The 20,120-nt window shown below is 47.3% G+C and overlaps 1 protein-coding gene across 1 annotated transcript in view; it reads right to left on the minus strand.

The window, feature by feature from the left end:
• LOC109722596 (UPF0481 protein At3g47200-like) overlaps nt 1-20,120 on the minus strand; it is a 46,457-nt gene that overhangs the window by 24,970 nt on the left and 1,367 nt on the right. The window lies entirely within an intron of this gene.

Consider the following 20,120-nt stretch of genomic DNA (forward strand, 5'->3'; position numbering starts at 1 on the left):
CAAGCTGGACTACCTTTGGTAGGTCCTTAATTGGAAATGGAAATCGATACGGTGTTGAGAATGGATAATCACTACTAGATAGGTTTAGTAGTTGAGTTACATTTATATGCTTTTAGCATAGTGTTGGGACATGTAGCATACTTGACAGTTACCTATTTCATCACAGTATGCTTGGTTGCCATGATAGAGCTTATACATCATGTATGAATAAAGGGTTGTAACCGTTAACAATTGCCATTGGTTGCTTTTCCTTATGATAGAGTAGATGTACAACAGTTTGACATTGTGCTTATGAGGGATATAGTAGTATAGCATTTTACTTATGCTCTCTCTTTCAGCAGTTTATTACATGCTCCTTTTTATTGCTTATTATTATTATCGTTGCTTACCCTTATTTTTGGGGCCTAGTGGAGCAGGAGCTGAGGTCAGTAATTGCCCACTGGGAACTATAGCTTATAGTTCTCACGCCCTCTTTTTCTCGATGTTTTCAGAGCCTTCCACTCTGGGTGAGGCCAGGGATCGCGGAAAGGGTATCGCCTCAGGCTAGCGCGCTTACCGAGGGATCGTTCGATAGGTGGTCTACCTCTCGTGTTTTCTTTTGTGAGGGGTTGAGAGTTGTACCCGTATTTGTGTAGAGACCACCGTTTTTGTACTTTTGAGACAGATATTGTACTACTTATGGTTATCTTTGTTGACTAGCTTTATTTCTTTTCTTTGGTGTAGATGATAGAACTTTACTTGCTCTGATATCATTAGTTGTTAGTTATTTCACTTCTTTTATTTGTTCTATCTCTTGCTTTTACTTCCGCTTTTCTTGTAGACGCCTTATATGTGTAGACATATGGCGGGTCTGGGCACGCTACCGGGAGGGCCTCCGCCGGTCCCGGGGCGTGACACTACTTGTATGGCGCGCGTTGCGAGATATATACGTACCACAAGAGTCTGAAATACCTTTTTACACAAAAGGAGCTCAATATGCGGCAACGGCGGTGGTTGGAATTGCTAAGGATTTTGACGTTACAATCCTATACCACCCCGGAAAAGCAAACGTGGTGGCTGACGCGCTTAGCAGGAAATCAGTGGAAAATTTCGCTATGTTGGTCACACGTCAAGAACCACTGTGGAGAAAGATGGAACGTATGGATCTCGAAGTGGTAGCTCCGGAAACCCCGTCTATGCTTATGGCTCTCGTTGTCCAACCGACCTTGTTGGAGCAGATTAAGAGTTTGCAACCTGCGGACCCTAACCTCCAAAAGGTGCGGCAAGACATCGAGAGGGGACACGGCGGTGATTTCAGTATAGACGCTGAGGGTGCGCTTCAGTTTCGAAACCGATGGTGCATACCGGAAAACGAGGAGGTCCGGAAGTTAATTTTACAAGAAGCGCATCAGACTCCTTATAGCATTCACCCGGGCGGCACCAAGATGTACCGTGATCTAAAGATGCAGTACTGGTGGCCGGGCATGAAAGCAGACATTGGGCGCTATGTAGCACAGTGCCTAGTATGCCAGTAAGTGAAGGCTGAGCGCCGATTTCCAGCGGGAAAGCTTCAAAGTTTTCCCATTCCCGTTTGGAAATGGGAGAATATTGCTATGGACTTCGTGGTCGGATTGCCCCGTTCGACGGGTGGCCACGATGCGATTTGGGTGATTGTGGATCGTATGACCAAGTCAGCACACTTTCTACCGATTCACACCACCTGGTCGGGCGACAAGTTGGCACAGGTATACTTCGATGAAGTTGTGAAGTTGCATGGGGTTCCGAAGTCGATCGTGTCAGATCGAGACCCCCATTTTACTTCGCACTTTTGGAAAAGTCTGCAAGAGGCACTTGGCACACGGCTCGATTTCAGCACCGCGTTTCATCCTCAGACAGATGGGCAGTCAGAGAGGACTATACAGATTCTAGAGGATATGTTGCGGGCGTGTGTCATTGACTACAAGGGTAGTTGGGCAGACCATTTGAGGATGGCCGAGTTTGCCTACAATAACAGTTATCAAGCTAGCATTGGGATGGCACTGTTTGAGGTCCTATACGGACGGAAGTGCTGATCCCCTATATGTTGGAGCGATGTAGGTGAACCTGCGGCATTGGGTCTAGACGTATTGCGAGATGCGGAAGAGAAGGTCCGTCTTGCCGTGAGAGGCTACTTACGGCACAGTCGAGGCAAAAGAGCTATTCTGACAAACGCCGCAGAGACTTGGAATTCGCGGTAGGTGACCGCATTTTCTTGAAGGTTTCGCCAATGAGGGGTGTGAAACGCTTTGGGGTGCGGGGAAAGCTGAGTCCCCGATATATCGGACCGTTCGAAGTGTTGGAACATATTGGAGCAATAGCATATAGACTAGCATTACTGCCGAAGCTCGCAGGCGTGCATGATGTATTCCACGTTTCTAACCTTCGCAAGTATGTTCACGATCCCGAGCACGTTATGTATTATGAACCGCCGGATCTACAAGAGGATTTGAGCTATGAAGAGTTTCCGGCGATGATCATTGCTCGAGAAGTGCGGAAGCTGAGAAATCGCGAGATTCCCTATGTGAAGATTCGTTGGACCAATCACGACGATCATGAGGCCACGTGGGAACTCGAGGAAATGATGAAAGTGCACTATCCTCATCTCTTTGAGGAAATGCAATGAGGTATGAGTATTGAATTCATTTCGAGGACGAAACTCTTTTTTAGGAGGGGAGGATGTGAGAAAGTGAATTCTCGAAACACGAGAGTTAGACTTCGTGTAAAATCGACCAAGGGTCGTGTTGGTAAGCTTTAGAAAAGCCAAAGATGTTAAAATCACCAAAGGTGCATTGGAAACGAGTCCGCGAGAGCTAATAGTGCGAAACTTGCACTAGAGCAAAATTGCTCTCGGGGACCGGTCCCTGGCAGGGAGGGACCGGTCTCATCAGCTGGTGTTGCGGGGTTGCTTAAGGCAACCGGTCCCTGGCAGGGAGGGACCGGTTCCCGAACGTAATTCTAGCGAGAAAAGCCAAAAAATTGGCTTAGTCCTGAGATCCCAGCTCTCGGGAACCGGTCTCTCAGGAAGGAACCGGTCTCCCGAGGACCGGTCTCTCTAGGAGAGACCGGTACTCGAACGCGTGACCCGAGCTGAAGCTCTCGGGGACCGGTCCAAGTCGGGGAGACCGGTCCCTCCGCGCGCACAACGCCCAGTGAGGGCTGTGCACAGAGTGAAAAATGGAGGGGGCCAGCTAGATATTGTTACATTAGAGGGCTTATTAGTCCCTCTCTCCCTCTCACTCTCTCTCAGTTCACTCTCTCTCTCCCTCACACTCTCTTGCTCTCTCTCTCTAGAAGGGAAAGAAGAAGAAGAAGAAGAAGAGGAAAAGAGAAGGAAAAGAAGGAAGAAAAGGAAGGAGAAGAAGAAGGAGATCAACAAAAGAAGGCTTTTGGACCTCTCCCCCTTCCTCTCTTCTCTCTTCTTAAGCTAACCTAGAGGTAAGCTTCCAACCCTAGCTTATGAAATTTAGGGTTTTTGGGTTTTAGCTCTTTGGATGGGATCAAATGGATCCCTAGTACCATGAATGGTAGGATTGGAGCTAGAATCTTGGATTTTGAAAGGGGTTTAGCTTGATGCTAACCCTAGGGCACCAAAATAGAGTTTTTCGGAAAAGTAGAGGATTGATCTCATTTGACTCTCCTCTAACCTAATTGGTAGGTGCCTAAACGCGGGGGCGAAGTCGGAAATTCGATTCGTCGAGTGGGTGAAGAGCTATCGGCAAAATAAGGCCGATTGAGCATCGCTTTGGACAAGAAGACCGAGGCTTCGTCGTAAAGGACGCCGAAGCACATTTCTAGAGCCTCCGTATACACGAAAGGTGGGGGGTGTCGTTCCGGAACATCCGGGTTTCTTTTTATGTCTAAGTTACATATATGTTGATCATATTGCATTGTAGGATTAATAAGTGTATATTTCCTTTCCTTGCATGCTTCTTAGTAGTGTAATCTATGAGTTGAACACATGAACTAGGGTAGCATGAGGATTGGGTCTTGTGACAAGAGAATCCTATAATGGCATAAGAGCCGAACTTGGACATAGCCTAGTAGAGTGGCATTAAACTAGTGTGGTAGAAGCACTATGACATGAACGAGTGGCATGTAGAATAGTTGAGTAAACCTGACATGAACTTAGGGATAGCAGAGGTCCCAACATTGATTATATATCATGACTGTGCAGCAGAGGCACGTTGACCTTAGTAGACAGGGTATCCTCTTGAGAGGATTGGATCATACTCACTAGTCTGTTTTGCTTGTCGGTGGTCGCTCCATCGAAGCACGAGTCTCCGGAGTACATCACTAGGGGCAGACGTAGTTGTCCCGCAGACGGTCTCGGTGTGCGAGTGCAGCTTCTCCTCACCTATGAGATTGAGAGTGAGTCGAGGGTTAACCTACGGGTCAACCAAGTAGATTGGGTAATAAACATGAAATGCATAGTAGACTTGCATTATTATCTTGAGTAGACATAGTGTATGTTGTAGATTACATTGCTATGCACCTTTATATACTCATGACATGATACTAGTATGATAGTAGTTGTTCCATGCATTATTATTATTGATGGCATGATAGAGTAGTTGCAGTTCGTTTTCTATATATCTATCTATCTCTATATCTGTGCCAGCTTAGACCTAGTGGGAAAACCGGCGGCCGAACCCACTGGGAACTATATTTATATAGTTCTCACTCCATGTGGTTTTGGGGTATAGGTACACACAGAGGCGAGCCGAGCGAGGATCGCGGCAAGGGCATAGTGCCCTAAGTAAGCCTAGTTAGTAGCTTTCCCTTTATGCATTAGAGTACCCTCATGTACTAGATGTTTTGGATAGATATTAGAAAGCCATGATGTATTTTGAGAACATGTATTTACATTTGGAAGATGGAAATGTAATATATTCAAATGATGTAAATGTTGAATGGTTGTATTAGCTAGATGTACTCTCTTTACACACTTGTATTTCACTCGTGGTTCTTGCTCGTAGCTATTGTGCATGTGTGTGCATCGTATCGATCATGTATGTTATTTAAGCATTCCCTGGGCGCTTAACTGTACATGATCTGGTTGTTTGGCCTTGGGCGGACAGGAGAGGTGCTGTCCGTTCGGCGTCTGTTCGACGCGCCCGAACCGGACCAAATTGGTAGCGGTTTCGGGGCGTGACAGTAGGCAACCGGGGCACTTCATTTGGGACTGCCTGGGAGGAGGAGCCTCACCTGCCCCATCGATTGCATCGGCGCCGGCGATCCCGGCTTACTATGGAGGAGCTCCACCGATGGCCGCGTCAACGGGACGCGCGATGATGCCGCGTTAACCTGAAGTGGAGCGATCGGCCCCGAGCGGTCGGGTATTCGCCGCTCAGGTCCAAGCTGAGGAACCTGCGGAGGCGCAGGAGCATCACCTTATGGCAGGTATGGTTTTACTTAACGAAGTTCGCTCAGGGCTTTATTTGATATAGGAGCCACATATTCATTCATAAGTAAATCCTTCGCACGCATGCATGGCATACATATAGAAGCGAGTGACAAGTGGCGAGTGGAGGGCCCTCGGTCGACGTTTAACACTTACTCGGAGTGTGCGTCGTGTCCCGTACAAATAGGTGACTGGGTCATGCCTATCCGGACACTGGAACTCACCAAGCTTGAGGCTTATGACGTCATTTTGGGTATGGACTGGCTCTCGAAATATCACGCAACGATCGACTGCAAGAGCAGGGTGATCACATTCCGTGAACCAGGACAAGAAGAATTCACCTATCGGGCTTGTCAAAGCTCGTGCTTTGTCGCGACGGTGTCGGCGGCGAGAGCAAGGAAGTTGGTTAACAGTGGTTGCACGGCATTTTTGGCAACTGTTGTGGAAGTGGAACGAGTAGCTCCAACGTTAGAGGAGATATCTGTGGTGCGGGAGTTCCCGGATATGTTTCCTGCGGAGTTGCCCGGGATACCACCGGATCGGGAGATCGAGTTCGTCATAGACTTGGTTCCCGGTACCGCACCGATCTCGAAGGCTCCGTACCGAATGGCACCGGCGGAATTGAAAGAGTTGAGGAGTCAACTGCAAGATCTCCTCGACAAGCAATTTATCCGGCCGAGTGTATCACCGTGGGGAGCCCCGGTGTTGTTCATGAGGAAGAAAGACGGATCGTTTCGACTCTGCGTGGACTATCGAGAATTAAACAGAGTCACGATCAAGAACAAGTACCCACTACCCCGAATTGATGACTTGTTCGATCAGTTACAGGGGTCATGTGTGTACTCGAAGATAGATTTGCAATTCGGCTATCACCAGCTGAAAATCAAGCCGGAGGATGTGCAGAAGACCGCGTTTCGCACGCGATATGGACATTACGAATTCACGGTCATGCCATTTGGACTCACGAATGCTCCAGCGGCGTTCATGGATTTGATGAACCGTGTCTTCAAGAAGTATTTGGACCGATTTGTCGTGGTCTTCATAGACGACATATTGGTCTATTCTCGCAGTGACGAGGAACATGCCAAGCATTTGAGAATAGTGCTTCAAGTCCTTCGGGAGGAGAAGCTATATGCTAAGCTGAAAAAGTGTGACTTTTGGCTCCGCGAGGTCGCCTTCTTAGGGCATGTCATTTCCGTGGGTGGAGTTTCTGTAGACCCGAGAAAAGTTGAGGCAATCAAGGATTGGCCGCGTCCGACGAATGTCACGGAGGTTCGAAGCTTTGTGGGCTTAGCGGGCTATACTATAGGCGGTTTGTGGAAGGCTTTTCCAAGATAGTGATTTCACTTACCCGCCTGACTCAGAAAGGCACCAAGTTTGTCTGGAGCGAAGAGTGCGACCGGAGTTTCAAGGAGCTGAAGCAAAGATTGACTTCGACTCTGGTGCTCGCTCTACCGGTGCAGGGTGAAGACTTCGTAGTCTACAGCATTGCCTCCTATCTTGGATTGGGGTTTGTATTAATGCAAAACGGAAAAGTGATTGCATATGCATCCCGCCAGTTAAAGAGCTATGAAAAGAACTACCCCATCCATGATTTGGAGCTAGCGGCGGTAATTTTCGCCCTGAAGCTGTGGAGGCACTACTTGTATGGTGCCCACTGTGAGATCTATACCGATCACAAGAGCTTGAAGTACCTGTTTACACAGAAGGAGCTCAACATGCGTCAGCAGTGGTGGTTGGAGCTGTTGAAGGATTATGATGTTGATATCCTCTACTACCCCGGGAAGGCAAATGTGGTCGCGGATGCACTTAGTAGGAAATCGGCGAAGAACCTCACATTTGATGTTACCCAGCAAACACCCCTGTGGCTGGATATGAAGCGAATGGACCTTGAAGTGGTCGCTCCCGAGGTCCCGACTCAGTTGATGGCACTCGTTGTCCAACCGACCTTGTTGAAAAGTATCAAAGATCTGCAACCTGCAGACCCAAAACTCCAAAAGGTGCGGCGAAACATCGAGGAAGGGCATTGCGGCGATTTCAAGGTAGACGCCGATGGTACGCTTCGGTTTCGAAACCGATAGTGTGTGCCGAAGGATGGAGAGCTTCGTGAATTGATTCTACAAGAAGCACACCAATCTCCATATGTCGATCACCCGGGCGGCACCAAAATGTATCAAGGACTAAAAATGCACTATTGGTGGCCGGGAATGAAAGGTGATATCGGACGCTTTGTGGCGAAGTGCTTAACATGCCAACAAGTGAAAGCCGAGCATCGATTTTCAGCGGGAAAGCTTCAAAGCCTACCAATCTCCGTTTGGAAATGGGAGAATATATCGATGGACTTCGTGGTCGGCTTGCCTCGCTCAACAGGCGGCCACGATGCAATTTGGGTAATTGTGGACCGATTGACCAAGTTGGCTCACTTCTTGCCGATCCACACCACGTGGTCGGGTGACAAGTTAGCGCAGGTATATCTTGACGAGATAGTGAGACTGCATGGGGTGCCGAAATCGATCGTGTCGGATCGTGACCCCCGGTTCACTTCACACTTCTGGAAGAGCCTCCAGGAAGCCCTTGGCACACGGCTCGACTTTAGCACCGCATTTCATCCTCAAACCGATGGGCAAACAGAGAGAACTATTCAAACTCTGGAGGATATGTTGCGAGCATGTGTCATCGACTATAAAGGGAGTTGGTGTGATCACCTACCTATGGCCGAGTTCGCCTATAACAACAGTTATCATGCTAGTGTGGAGATGGCACCGTTCGAGGCTCTTTATGGGCGTACGTGTCGGTCTCCTATACACTGGAGCGATGTAGGTGAGCGTACAAAGTTCGGCCCCGATGTTTTGCGAGAAGCGGAGGAGAAGGTCCGCCTTGCTCGGAAGAGATTGCTCACGGCGCAGTCAAGACAGCAAAGTTATGCAGATAGGCGCCGTCGAGATATAAAATTCGCGGTAGGCGACCGCGTATTCTTGAAGGTTTCACCGATGCGGGGTGTGAAGCAGTTTGGAGTGCGGGGAAAATTGAGCCTCCGATATATTGGACCATATGAGATATTGGAGCGAGTCGGCACAGTGGCCTACCGACTTGCTTTGCCGCCAAAGCTTGCGGATGTACATAATGTGTTCCATGTCTCCAATCTTCGCAAGTATATTCACGACCCCGAGCATGCGATGCTATATGAGCCACCGGAACTTCAAGGAGACTTGAGCTATGAAGAGTTTCTGATAGGGATTATCGCCCGAGAGGTAGGAATGTTGAGGAATCGAGAAATTCCCTATGTGAAGGTTAGGTGGAGCAATCACGAGGATTGCGAAGCCACCTGGGAACTCGAGGATCTGATGAGAAAACACCATCCTTATCTATCTGAGGAGTAAGGTATGGAATTAAGTTAAAGTTAAGAATTGAGTCCGTTTCGAGGACGAAACTCCTTTTTAAGAAGGGGAGGATGTAAGGAAGTAAATTCTCAAAATCCGAGGATTGTACTTCATCCAGAATCGACTAACTGTCGAGAGAATACCCTTTGTGGAAGTGGAAAATGTCCAAAACACAAAAAGTGCTTTGGAGTTGAGTCCGCGACAGCAAATGGTGCAAACTGCATCATTGGGCTGACGTTACTCTCGGGGACCGGTCTCTGGAGGTGAGAGACCGGTTCCATTGGCTGAGTGTAGCGGGGTTGCTAGATGCAACCGGTCCCTGGTAGGGAGGGACCGGTTCCCGAACGTGGTCCCAGCGAGAAATGCCGAAATTTGGCTAAGTCCTGAAAATCGAGCTCTCGGGGACCGGTCCCTCAGGCGAGGACCGGTCTCCCGAGGACCAGTCTCCCTGGGAGAGACCGGTTCCCGAACGCGTGCGCCCGAGGGAGGCCCTCGGGGTACGGTCCCAAGTCGGGGATACCGGTCTCTCCGCGCGAACTCTGCCCAGTGAGGGCTGTGCAATGGATGGAAAGTTGAGGGGTTTAAATGCAAAATGGCCTTTATTAGAGTGGGCTGAGCCCTCTCTCTCCCTCACACTCATCTCATTTCCCTCTCTATCTCTCTTTCTCTCTTGCTCCCTCTCTCTCTCTAGAAAAGAAAGGAGAAGAAAAAGAACAAGAAGGAGAGGAAGGAAAGGAAGAAGAAGAAGGAGGAGAAGAAGAAGGAGATCAAGAGGAAGGCTTTGAGTACCTTCATCTCCCTCTCCTCTTCTCTTTGGTGTAGCACAAGAGGTAAGCTCTTGAACCCTAGCTTCTAGAATTTGGGGTTTTGGATTTTTATGCTTTGGAATGGGTCAAATGGACCCTAAGCATGCTTCTAAGTAGATCAATCCCAGAAATCTAGTGATTTATTGGATGGTTTGCCATAGGTGCAAACCTAGGGCTCCAAAATAGGGTTTTTATGAAAGTATGAGATTGATCTCATTTGAAGCCTTGGAAACCATATTGGTAGGTCACAAAACGTGGGGGTGAAGTCGGTTTTAACATTCGGCGAGCCGGCGTGAAGTTCTCAGCAAAATAGGGCCGGGTTAGCATTGACTTCGGCAAGGAAGGCTAAAGCCTTTTCGTAAAGTTCGCCGAGAAGGATTTCCGAAGCCTTTACATCGATTAAAGGTGGGGGGTGCCATCCCGAAGCTTTCGGACTCTTTTCTATGTCTTAGCTTGCATTTAATCTCATCTCTTCATATTGCATTGTAGGATTGCATAGTAGCTCCATTCCTTATGCTTTCTAAATGATAACCTAGTGTACTTGGAACGCTTGGTAACTTAGATATGTGAGGATTGGATCAGAACGTGGATCCTATAATGCGAAAGAAAAGAGATGTACCCGATTGGGGTGTTGATGACATAGAAAGTAGTGCTAATGTTAAAGAACAAACGAGTGGCATCCAAACATTAAATGATGACGAGTGGCATTAATGTAGTGTAAATAACACTAGAGGTTTGAGAACCTAGGGATAGGTGGATCCCTTAGAAAAAGCCTTGTGAACAAGAACTTAGTAAACCTAAGTAGCCTCACATGGAGAGGTTGACGATGAGTCGATTGAGACATTGGTCCTACTGATAGGGCTTCCTCACTTGGAGAGGATTTGATTGGGTTGTGGACCCTAGTTTATAGTGCTCCCTCACTTGGAGAGGATTCGATTGGGTATTGACTCTAATTGTAGAGCATCCTCACTTGGAGAGGAATTGATTGGATTGTTGACCCTAGATGTAGGGCATCCTCACTTGGAGAGGATAGATCTAGCTCACAGTCTGCGTTTGGAGTGGTATAGCCGTCCAATCCCCACATAGAAGGGATTGTCGTCGAGTACTCCGGAGTGTCGCGCGACTAGGACCACTTAGAGGTCCAGACCACATGGAGGTCCGCAGACGGTCCTGGGCTTGCGTGCACTTGGAGCTCCCTCCCTACTTTGGGATTATAAGGTGAGTTATAGGCGAGCCCTAGGGCCTCGCCACAGATTGGGTAAACGGAAAGGTTAAAGGTTTATTAATGTCATTGAACATTGCTATTCGAACATGGATCGAATTTGTTAGCATGGTAACAAACCTTTATTATATGATGCATGCATTCATATTCATAATTCTGGGCATAGTAGCATAGTCTTCCTACTATTGCATTTACAGTTTTCAGATACATATCTATCTATCTATCCGTTGTTACTTGTGCCCACTTGGACCTAGTAGGGAGATCGACAGAGTCGGCGGCCGAGCCCACTGGGAACTATGGAAGATAGTTCTCACCCCACTCTATTTCCAGTGGTAGGTACAGGGCTGCCGAGGGAGGACCGCGGAAAGGACATCGTGCCCGACCAGTGAGGCCATGGTAGTATAGTAGCTTTCCTTTTTGCATTAGTTTACCTATGTATTGAGAGAGAGTCATTGTAGGTGAGGACTTGGAGAGCTATGTATTTTGGATGAAAAATGTAATCATTTAAAGAAAATGATGTAAATGAGAATGATGAAACTATTGTAATAGTTAGTAAAGTACTCTCTTTATTTCACATGCTTTATCTTGTGGATTACTTGCTCTTTGCCTTGTTGGCACTGTTTGTGCCCTTGTGAATGTGTATGTTTAGAATTTAAATTTTCTGGGTAAATTCTTGTACACATTCTTGTTGTTGAGCCTTGGCCGGACAGGGGAGGTGCTGTCCGTTCGGCAATCCGCCACCGCGGCCGAATCGTGCCAAATTGGTAGTGGTTTCGGGGCGGGGCGTGACAGTTATCAAGCTAGCATTGTGATGGCACCGTTCGAAGTCCTGTATGGACGGAAGTGCCGATCCCCGATATGTTGGAGCGATGAAGGTGAGCATGCGGCATTGGGCCCAGATATATTGCGAGAGGCGGAAGAGAAGGCTCATCTCGCTCGCGAGAGGCTACTTATGGCACAGTCAAAGCAAAAGAGCTATTCTGACAAGCGCCGTAGAGACTTGGAATTCGCGGTGGGTGACCGCGTCTTCTTGGAGGTTTCAACAATGAGAGGTATGAAACGCTTCGGAATGCGGGGAAAGCTAAGTCCCCGATATATCGGGCCTTTCGAAGTGTTGGAACGTGTTGGAACAGTAGCATACAGACTAGCATTACCGCCGAAGCTCGCGGGCGTGCATAATGTGTTCCACGTCTCCAATCTTCACAAATACGTTCACGACCCCGAGCATGTCATGTATTATGAGCCAACGGATCTACAAGAGGATTTGAGCTATGAAGAGTTTCCGGCGATAATCATTGCTCGAGAAGTGCAGAAGCTAAGAAATCATGAGATTCCCTATGTGAAGATCCGTTGAACTAATCATGATGATCGTGAAGCCACGTGGGAACTCGAATAAACGATGAAAGTACATTATCCTCATCCTTTCGCGGAAATGTAATGAGGTATGAGTTGTTGAATTCGTTTCGAGGACGAAACTCCTTTTAGGAGGGGAGGATGTAAGGAAGTGAATTCTCGAAATACGAGAGTTAGACTTCATGCGAAATCGACCAAGGGTTGTGTTGGTGTGCTTTGGAAAAGCCAAAGATGACAAATCACCAAAAGTGCATTGGAAACGAGTCCATGAGAGCAAATAGTGCAAAACCTGCACTGGAGCAAAATTGCTCTCGGGGACCGGTCCCTGGCAGGGAGGGACCGGTTCCATCGGCTGGTGGTTGCGGGGATCTTTGAGGCAACCGGTCCCTGGCAGGGAGAGACCGGTCCCCGAACGCGAACCCAGCGAGAAAAGCCAAAATTTGGCTAAGTCCCGAAAATCCTGCTCTCGGGAACCGGTCTTTCAGGAAGGAACCGGTCTCCCGAGGACCAGTCTCTCTGGGAGAGATCGGTACCCGAACGCGTGACCCGAGCTGAAGCTCTCGACGACCGGTCCCAAGTCGGGGAGACCGGTCCCTCTGGGCGAAAACTGCCTAGTGAGGGCAGGTTGAGAGATATAAAGTTGAGGGATTTTTCTGCAAAAATGCCTTAAGTTAGAGGGTATAAAGGGAAGAGAGCCTCTCCTCTCTCTCTCACATCCCCTCACTCTCATTTCTCCCTCACTATCTCACACTCTCTTGCTCCCTCTCTCTCTCTAGAAGGAAAAGAGAAGGAGAAGAAGAGAAATAGAAGAAGAAGAAGAAGGAGGAAAAGAAGAAGAAGAAGGAGAAGATCAAGCTCAAGGAGGCTTGGAGCATCTCCCTCTTCCTCTCCTCACCATTAGAGTAGCTCAAGAGGTAAGCTTTTGAACCCTAGCTTATGGAACTTAGGGTTTTTGGGCTTTGAGCTTTTGAAATGGGTCAATTGGACCTCTAGCATGTTTCTAAATAGATCAATGCTAGAATCTAGGGTTTTGATTTGGTAGTTTGCTATAGGTGCAAACCTAGGGCACCCAAATAGGATTTTTGGTAAAGCATGAGATTGATCTCATTTGATACCTTGTAAACCTAATTGCTAGGTGTTTAAACGCGGGGGCGAAGTCGGATTCACATTTCATCGAGTGGATTTAGAGCTATCGGTAAAATACGGCCGATTTAGCATTATTTTGGACCAAGAAGGCCAAGACTTCGTCGTAAAGTTCACCGAGGAGCGTTTCTAGAACCTCTACATCAAGAAAAGGTGGGGGGTGTCATCGCGAAGCAACTGAACTCCTTTCTATGTGTAATATATCGAGAATTCGGAAAATAAATGTCGAACTTTAGTCAAATTGACCAAAGTGCGTGGACGGTACATTTCGGAAAGTCCGAAGGTGTTAAAATGAGTAAAAGTGTATTGTGGAAGGTTTTCGGAAGCTAAGGAATCAAAAATCTGCAAACTGCAGTTTTTGAGCTCTCGGGGACCGGTCCCTGTTGGGAGAGACCGGTCCCTGTTGGGAGAGACCGGTCCCCGAACACGCAAGAAATGAGAAAAGCCAAAAATCGGCTAAGTCCCAGAAAACCAGCTCTCGGGAACCGATCCCTGCCTGAGAGACTGGTCCCCCAGAGACCGGTCCCCTCAAAGAGAGACCGGTCGCATCGCACGCGGCAGCTCTTGCTGCGCTGGGACGAGCTTCGGGAACCGGTCCCTGATGGAGAGACCGGTCCCCACCTGCGCGAACTGCCCAGTCCAGGCAGTGTGAAAGAGTGAAAGTTGAAGGGTTTAGCTGCAATTTGGCAACCCATTGAGCTATGTATTTGGGTAAATGGGAAATTTCTCTCATTTCTCATCCTCTCACACTCTCTCCTCCCTTTCTCTCTCTAGAAGACAAAAAAGGAGAAGAGGAGAAGAAGAATAGAAGGAAGAGAAGGAAAAAAAAGAGAAGAAAAATGAGAAGAAGGTGAAGAAGAAGCCAAGGGAGTGAGACAACTCCATCTTCTTCCTCATTGAAGCAAGGAGGGAAAGCTTTGAGATAAGCTTTGATCCCTATTGTGATAAAGCTACGAATGGTTTTTATAGAACCTCTAGAGTATTTGGAGCTTTCTCTTTGCTTCTTTGGAGATCAAGACCATGGCATGAGTGTAGTGGGTGAAGCTTGAAGGTGAGTTCCATCACCTCCCATGGTAGAACCCTAAGTAGGGTTTTGATTTGTCTAAGAATGGTCCTAATGGATTTCCTAGAGTAAAATAAAGCTGCTTTTGCTTCCCAATGAGATCAAACCCTAGGTTTGATGTTTGCTATGGAGCTAGGGCAGCCAAATTAGGGCTTTTGCTCATGAGGATTTCTAAGTGAAATTAACCCTCTAGAAACCTAATTGGGGGTATTTCCGACGCGTTGGTGTGCCCGGATTATCGTTACGAAAAGTCTATAAAAAGTTATGGGTAAAATGGCCTAAGTTGGCTTCGTTTTGCCGCAGGTAGTGAACGAGAAGCCTAAAAATTCCAAGAAAATCGTCGGAGCACCTTTGAAAGCCTACGAGGTGGGTGGTGCTTTCCAAACTCGTTGAAATTCTCTCTATGCCTAATGTGTCATTCAATTGAACATATGTTTATACATTGTTGCATGCATTTAGGGTAAAGTAATGATAAAAATGTGATGTTGCATGATTGCGAGTACAACTTGCATAATGTGATGGTTGAGAACCTTATGAATGTCGAAAACCCTATATATGTATGCATGAGAGAAAATGTGAGTACCCAAAGTGAGGCGAAAGAACAGAGTGACACAACGAGACATAGAACGAGTGGCATTTAATAATGTAAAGTAAAGTGACACTAGAGGTAGTGTGAGGCAAAGAATCAATGTGATGTAAAGAATAATGCTAATGACTAAAGTGAAAACAAAGTGGGGTGTAAAGAACAAGAATGCTAAAGATAGCCAAGAGTAAAGAAATGTAAAGAACAAGAATGCTAAAAATAGTCAAAAGTAAAGAAAGATAAAGAACAATGATTGCTAGAGTAGCAACATAAAGTGATGTAAAGAACACTAGAGTTAGTGTAAAGTCAAGATTGAACATATAATCCTTTGAGTTAAGAATTCGATCATACTTGCTATGAGTTCCGTGCTCGACGGTGGTCGCTCCCCCTCGGGCGATGCGCTCCGGAGTTTTTGCATCACGGGTTGGAGTAAACCCGAAGGACGGTCCTAGCGGGAGGAAGCTGAGGGCCCGCCATGATGGACTTAATTTGAAGCAAGTTAATGTGGCGAAACCCTCGGGTTAGCCTTGAGATTAAAGAACAAAGAGCAAAGAACAAAAAACAAAGATAAAGTGTAAAGTGCAAAGAACTAAAGAACTTGCATAATCTACATATGTTAATGTTGAGCATATTTCATGCTTATTGTTCAGGCATACTAGCATCATATTATAGATTTGTTACCATATGCAGCTTTTCCTTTCTATTATGCCTGAGTTAGTCCTAGTGGAAAAGTCGGTGAGATTAAGGCCGAACCCACTGGGAACTTTGTTGTAGTTCTCACCCTACTATTTCCACAGAGCCCGGGCTCGAGCGAGCCGGCGAGCGATCGCGGTAAAGGTATTGCGCCTTAGTCAGAGGCCAGCAGAGTTTGGTTTCCATTTTGTAGTAGCATTCCTCTTTATCATCTTTTGTATTTGATGATTGAAAATGTTGATGTTTTAAGTATGGAAAGAAAAGAATGTAAAGCACCCTTTTGAGGTAAATGTGATGTAAGAAAGAAATGATGAAATGATGCAATGTAATGTAAGGAATTTGAAAATGCGCAAGTTGGACTTAATGTATATGATCTAAATTGAATCATAGTACAAAATGAATGCTAGTTTTCCTATCTTTCACTCATGGCTATTGCTTACCCTCGTGTAAGCCGTATTTGTATGTTTCCGCTAGTGCACTTCTTGATTGAAATTGTACATGTGATGAGCCTTGGGCGGACAAGGGAAACTCTGTCCGTTCGGTGTCTGTTTGACGTGCTCGGGCCGGCCCAAATTGGTATCGGTCCCGGGGCGTGACAGATATCGTGGTATCAGAGCACCAAGAGTGAAAGAATAGCAATGGACTTAGAGACCCTTAGGATTGGAAGACCTTAAGGATCTAGGAAACGTGAGTGACGTGGAATCAAAGTTAGCGAAAGCATATGATTGGGTTAAGTTGGGACGTCTCTAATGTGATTAGAGGCTAGGCTTAAATTTCGTTTATCCTCTACTTCTAGTGTTGTGTCGGGCGGCCGACGACATGACGCTTGAGGCAAGGATGGATGTGCATGATGCTTTCGCCGGATTGGGTTGGTCAAGTAATGTTTGTCAAGTAACTAATGCGAGTTGCTTCTTTTCAGGAAGCAATGGCACCTCATGGACGACCGCAGACAAGGTCGATGCCGGGGGAGCCGAGTGCGGAGCCCGAGCGATTCTGAGCGAGTGGTGACGGAGAGCTTAGGGAGCAAATGGCCGCGCTTATCGGTGTAGTGCGGCAACAAGCGGAGTCTGTTCAGCGTCAAGGGGAGCAGATTCAGCGGCTCCAGGAGGCTTTGGAGCATTAGTGTAAGGAAGTGAATTCTCGAAATACGAGGATTGTACTTCATCCAGGATCGACTAATTGTCGAAAGTATACCCTTTGTGGGAGTTGAGAATGTCCAAAGCACAAAAAGTGCCTTGGAGTTGAGTCCGCGAGAGCAAATGAGGCAAACTGCATCATTGGGCTAATGTTGCTCTCGGGGACCGGTCTTTGCAGGTGAGAGACCGGTTCCCCTGGCTGGGCATAGCGGGGTTGCGTGATGCAACCGGTCCCTGGCAGGGAGGGACCGGTTCCCGAACGTGGTCCCAGCGAGAGATGCCAAAAATTGGCTAAGTCCTGAAGATCGAGCTCTCGGGGACCGGTCTCCCAGGTGAGGACCGGTCTCCCGAGGACCGGTCTCCCGGGGAGAGACCGGTTCCCGAACGCGTGCGCCCGAGGGAAGCTCTCGGGGACCGGTCCCAAGTCGGGGAGACCGGTCCCTCCGCGCGAAAACTGCCCAGTGAGGGCAGTGCACAGGAGTGAAAGTTGAGGGGCTTTTATGCAAAATGGCTTTTATTTGAGTGGGCTGAGCCCTCTCTCTCCCTCACACTCTCTCATTTCACTCTCTCTCACTCTCATTTCTCTCTTGCTCTCTCTCTCTCTAGAAAGGAAAGAAGGAGAAGAAGAACAAGAAGGAGAGGAAGGAAAAGAAGAGGAAGATAAGGAAGGAGAAGAAGAAGGAGATCAAGAGGAAGGCTTTGAGCACCTCCATCTCCCTCTCCTCTTCCCATTGGAGTAGCTCTTGAGGTAAGCTACTAAACCCTAGCTTCTAGAACTTAGGGTTTTTGGGTTTTATGCCTTGGAATGGGTCAAATGGACCCTAAGCAAGCTTCTAAATAGATCAATCCCAAGAATCTAGGGATTTATGGGGTGGTTTGCTATAGGTGCAAATCTAGGGCTCCAAAATGGGGTTTTTGTAAAAGTATGAGATTGATCTCATTTGAAGCCTTGGAAACCCTATTGATAGGTCCCAAAACGCGGGGGCGAAGTCGATTTTGGCATTCGGCGAACCGACGTGAAGTTCTCGGCAAAATCGGGCCGGGCTAGTGTTGATTCGGGCGAGGAAGGCTAAAGCCTTTTCGTAAAGCTCGCCGAGAGAGATTTCCGAAACCTCTACATCGATTAAAGGTGGGGGGTGTCATCCGAAACTTTCGAACTCCTTTCTATGTCTTAGATTGCATTTAATCTCATCTCTTCATGTTGCATTGTAGGATTGCATAGTAGCTCCATTCCTTATGCTTTCTAATTGATAACCTAGTGTACTTGGAACGCTTGGTAACTTAGATAGGTGAGGATTGGGTCGAGACGTGAATCCTATAGTGCGAAAGAAAAGAGATGAACCCGATGGGGGTATTGATGACATAGAAAGTAGTGTTATTGTTAAAGAACAAACGAGTGGCATCCAAACATTGAATGATAACGAGTGGCATTAATGTAGTGTAAATAACACTAGAGGTCGATGGACCTAGGGATAGGTGGATCCCTTAGAAAATGCCTTGTGAACAATGAATTTAGAAAACTAAATAGCATTGCATGAATGTCGGGAACCGATGATTCCGCGATAGTCGTTGACCCTAGTGTAGGGCGTCCTCACTTGGAGAGGATTTGATTGGGTTATTGACTCTAGTTGTAGAGCCTCCTCACTTGGAGAGGATTGGATTGGGTGTTGACCCTAGTTACAGTGTATCCTCACATGGAGAGGATAGATCTAGCTCACAGTCTGCGTTTAGGGTGGCATAGCCATCCAATCCCCACATGGAGGGGATTGTCGTCGAGTACTCCGGAGTGTCGCGCGACTAGGACCACTTGGAGGTCCGGACCACATGGAGGTCCGCAGACGGTCCCGGGCTTGGGTGCACTTGGAGCTCCCTCCCCACTTTGGGATTTGAAGGTGAGTCATGGGCGAGCCCTAGGGCCTCGCCACAGATTGGGTAAATGAAAAAGGTTAAAGGTTTATAAATGTCATTGAACATTACTATTCGAACATGGATCGAATTTGTTAGCATGGTAGCAAACCTTTATTATATGATGCATGCATTCATATTCATGATTATGGGCATAGTAGCATAGTTTTCCTACTACTGCATTTACAGCTTTCAGATACATATCTATCTATCTATCTGTTGTTACTTGTGCCCACTTGGACCTAGTGGGGAGATCGGCAGAGTCGGCGGCCGAGCCCACTGGGAACTATGGAAGATAGTTCTCACCCCACTCTATTTCCAGTGGTAGGTTCAGGGCTGCAGAGAGAGGACCGCGGCAAGGGCGTCGCGCCCGACCAGTGAGACCGTGGTAGTATAGTAGCTTTCCTTTTTGCATTAGTCACCTATGTATAGAGAGAGATTTATTGTGGGTGAGGAAATGGAGAGCTATGTATTTTGGAATGAAAAATGATGTAAAGAATGCAACTATTGTAATAGTTAGTAAAGTACTCTCTTTATTTCACTCGTATATCTTGTGAATTACTTGCCCTTCTTGTTGTTGGCACTGTTTGTGCCCTCGATGAATGTGTATGTTTAGAATTTAAAGTCCTGGGTAAATTCTTGTACACATTCCTGTCGTTGAGCCTTGGGCGGACAAGGGAGATGCTGTTCGTTCGGAGGTCCGCCGCCGCGGCCGAGCCGTGCCAAATTGGTAGTGGTTTCGGGGCGGGGCGTGACAATCTTTTGTGCGTGTACTCGAAGATAGATTTGCAGTCTGGCTACCACCAATTGAAGATCAAGCCAGAGGATGTGCAGAAAACTGCGTTTTGTACGCGGTATGGACATTACGAATTCACGGTCATGCCATTTGGGCTCACAAATGCCCCAGCGGCATTTATGGATTTGATGAACCGTGTCTTCAGGAAATTCTTGGATCGATTTGTCGTGGTCTTCATAGACGACATATTGGTCTATTCTCGTAGCGACGAAGAACATGCNAATCCCTTAGAAAATGCCTTGTGAACAATGAATTTAGAAAGCTAAATAGCATTGCATGAATGTCGGGAACCAATGATTCCGCGATGGTCGTTGACCCTAGTATAGGGCGTCCTCACTTGGAGAGGATTGGATTGGGTATAGACCCTAGTTACAGTGTATCCTCACTTGGAGAGGATAGATCTAGCTCACAGTCTGCGTTTATGATGGTATAGCCATCCAATCCCCACATAGAGGGGATTGTCGTCAAGTACTCCGGAGTGTCGCGCGACTAGGACCACTTGGAGGTTCGGACCACAAGGAGGTCTGCAGACGGTCCCGGGCTTGGGTGCACTTGGAGCTCCCTCCCCACTTTGGGATTTGAAGGTGAGTCATGGGCGAGCCCTAGGGCCTCGCCACAGAT

The sequence above is a fragment of the Ananas comosus genome, linkage group 16 (genome assembly GCF_001540865.1).
Source record: "Ananas comosus cultivar F153 linkage group 16, ASM154086v1, whole genome shotgun sequence".
Taxonomy (NCBI): Eukaryota; Viridiplantae; Streptophyta; class Magnoliopsida; order Poales; family Bromeliaceae; genus Ananas; species Ananas comosus.